Genomic DNA, 3,587 nt, shown 5'->3' on the forward strand with positions numbered 1-3,587 from the left:
GCACTGGTCGCCCCCGGCCTCCGGCAGGTCCCCTCCGGCAGCGGCCGCTCTGTCCCTGCCAGGCTGTCGTTGCGGTTTGGAAACCCAGGATGAAGCCGGGTCAGCTCGCCGCTGCCATCCAGGAATTGAAAAGCCCTCGCTGATGTCATCTATTATGTTTAGACGGTTGTTTTGCATGAGGAGTGAAAACCCCGCTCACTTCCGTCTCCGGGGCTCAAGGACGTCTGCAGGGGGGACCGAGCCGCCCGGCCTCCCCCGGGCAGGGCTGTCTGGCCGCTCCTTCCATCTGCCCTGCTTTTGCTCTGGCCCTGAGCCTGGGGCTGGGGTCTGCTGCCTCCTGCCGGACGGACGGAGCGGAACCCACAAGCATTCGCAGACGGTGGGTCTGGGTGTAGCAGGAATCCCAGGAGATTTTTAACCCTGAAGTTCATTCATCATTCCAGGGACTTTTGTGTCCAGCACCCCACGCCTGTTACTTACTCTCCAGAAGATCGTTTCCGTTTTCAGTGGAGGGAGCTGAAGTCTCCTTGGGGTGCAAAGGTGAGGGCTCAGGCTTGTCGGGTTTCAAAGCCCAAGCAGCCTTCATTACCCACCATCTAAGGGGGCATCTAGATGTGACAGGGCGGTCAGGATCCTAGTTTTATCATCCAAGCCCAGGATTAGGTGGGCTTAAGTATCTGACGGGAAAGGTATAGAGTGCCAGAATTGGATAATCCACTTCCAGAAAGAAACTTAACTTGACTTTGGAATTATACCTTCTCATAACTTCTCATCTCACCCCGGTATTGCCTTCTAGGGCTAGGCCATTTCCTTACATAATAGCCCATGATATATTTGTCAAAGGCTGTCATCTAGTAGTCACCAAGCGGCATTAGGGGTGCTGTGGGACTAGGAATAATAGCAGATTTCTCTTTTTTTAAAAAAAAAAGCTAAAATATACATTGAATCTTGTGAACTCTGCTGAATCTAGTCCATGTGCTTAAAAGTACTTCTGAGAAGTAATGTGACTAACCTATGAGAAATCTAAGTTGGTCCTAGGGAGTTAGGACTCCTCAAGATGCATAGGAGAGCTGATGCCAGGCACTGGAATGTTGGGTTGGAGGAAGTGGTGCCCTGAAGAATGGCTCTGAGTTCTCCCAGAGCTCCTTTCCATCCCCTTCTCTTCCCATCCTCTCTCTCTTCCCCCTACCGCCACCCACTCAGACTCCCAGCACACTTTCTCTACTCAGAATAAAACTAAAACCCTCTTGGAATGCATCATTCTTTAACTGATGTAAACCCTGGTAAATAACTTCCCCTGACCTTCCGTGCCTGGATTTAAGATGCTGCTCAGATTGGATGCCCCCTGAGATTCCCTGTCACAGAGGTATTCAAAGGTAAAAACAGCCTCAGGATATTCCTACTCAAGGCATTTTCACCTAAATGTCGAAAAACAACTCGTTGCATGTTACAGAAATGCCATACCCTTGGACATGTGGAAACAGGAAGGTCTTGGGCAAAGGGGCTACTGTCCTTTCAACTCATATGCCACCAGCTGCTACCTACTCCAGCTAATGGTAAGGTTAGAGTGCCAGGCAGGGGTACATCAAAGCTTACTGACCTCTACCTATTTGTAAAGCTTTCTATTCATGATCCACAGCAGAGACACTAACTTCCAGTGTGCCACCAACCCCTTTGGCAGTCTGGAGAAATGCACAAAATACATAGGATTGCCAAGGAAGCCAATTTTATTGATATACAGTTATCAAATTATCAAACACTTACACCTGTGATATAATAGATGTGCTTCTTTATAAAATCACACAATCTAGGAGTGGGTTTAATAATTACCATAATTTCCAATAGTGGTACACATAAACAACAGTTTGAGGTATCTGTAACATGTGAATATCTGTGATTCCTAGTGATGACAGAGTCACAGGTACTAATATTGCTGTAGTTTGCAGCCTATTTTCCAAATGAAAAGAAATGCTAAATTTTAATTCGAGATTAATGGAAATAGAGCTTTCTTTTTCCTATCCAAATTCTCAGATCTCTTGATTTCCATTCCCAGGCCCCTCAGGATTTGGAACTCCCAATCTATGGAAATGTGAGTTTTCAGAAGTTGTATATACATGGAATTGGAGAAGGGGAGAGCAAGGTTGAGGGCCCAACTGACTGGCAGACTGGCTTCTCAGGCAGGTCCTCCCTGGATGTTTATACCTCAGTGAGTGTCCTGTAGTTCCTGAGCCTGGTCCTCGTTTCCAAGTGTGCAGAAACTCAGTTTGTATCGGTTCTCCCAGGGGCACCCTGGCTTTGGGAGATGGATTCATAAAAACCAAAGTCACAGGAGACTTACTGATTTTTAAAGAAACAAAAGAGTCTGCTTCAGGTCGTTGACTCTTCTCTTCCAGAGCCCACATGGTTACTTATCATTTAGGCCTGTGCTCATCAGTAAAGGAAATTTTGAACAAGCATCCCAATATGTGTATAATTATTTCTAAATTAGACACATACTGCTGTGCTAAAATGTTATGGGTATTTTAAATACAAAACAAAATAAGATACACAAGGCTTTAAAAGGGGAATAAAAATATGAGGACTAATTAGATATTCCCTATGTTTAATAAAAATAACACATTCCTTTCTGTCCCACATACTAGAATCTTTTTATTCTGTCTCCTTTTCCAATAAATACTTTTCTGAACTGCCTGCAGCCTTCGGGACACCCTTCCTTTCTTTTATGCAGCGGTAACACTGAACAGTCAAATGTAAAATGCACTCTGACTTGCAGCTCTGCTCTTCTCAGGCCCACATGACACTGACTCCTAGTGTCAGTCCAATGTGACGGCATTAAACTCTATCTTCTCAATAAGAATGTTTGAGCATGAAATACTTAGGATTTTACTTACCAGCAACAGCAGGTGTTTAGATCATAGGCATTTGTTTCCATTTCTCAAAAAAATGTCCACCCACTTTGAATCCACAGGTTTGTATTGATAGGCCAACTGTTTGTCTATCAGGTCCTTTGCATCTATAAATTCATCATACAGGCTATCCATGTCTAAAATATGTCATATGTATGTATGTATGTATGTATTTATGTTTGTTTGTTAATCCTCATCCAAGGATATTTTCCCACTTATTTTTAGAGAGTGGAAGAGAGGGGGAGAGGTAGAGAGAGAGAGAGAGAGAAACATCAATGTGACACAACGATTAGTTGCCTCCCACATGTACCCCGACCAGGGATGGGGATTGAGCCTACAATCAAGTCCGTGTCCTTGACAGGAATTGAACCGGAACTCTTCAGTCTGCGGGCTGATGCTTTATCCACTGAGCCAAACTGGCTAGGGAATAAAATATGTAATTTGTTTCCATTACTCAAAAAAATGTCCACCCACTTTGAATTCACAGGCTTGTATTGATAGGCCAGCTGTTTGTCTATCAGGTCCTTTGCATCTATAAATTCATCATACAGGCTATCCATGTCTAAAATATGTCATCTACACTAATAAAAGAGAAACATGGTAATTAGCGTACGACCGCTACCCTTTTCATTGGCTAATCAGTGAGTATATGCAAATTAACTGTCAGCCAAGATGGCGGCC

This window comes from Myotis brandtii, unplaced genomic scaffold (genome assembly GCF_000412655.1).
Source record: "Myotis brandtii unplaced genomic scaffold, ASM41265v1 scaffold2968, whole genome shotgun sequence".
Taxonomy (NCBI): Eukaryota; Metazoa; Chordata; class Mammalia; order Chiroptera; family Vespertilionidae; genus Myotis; species Myotis brandtii.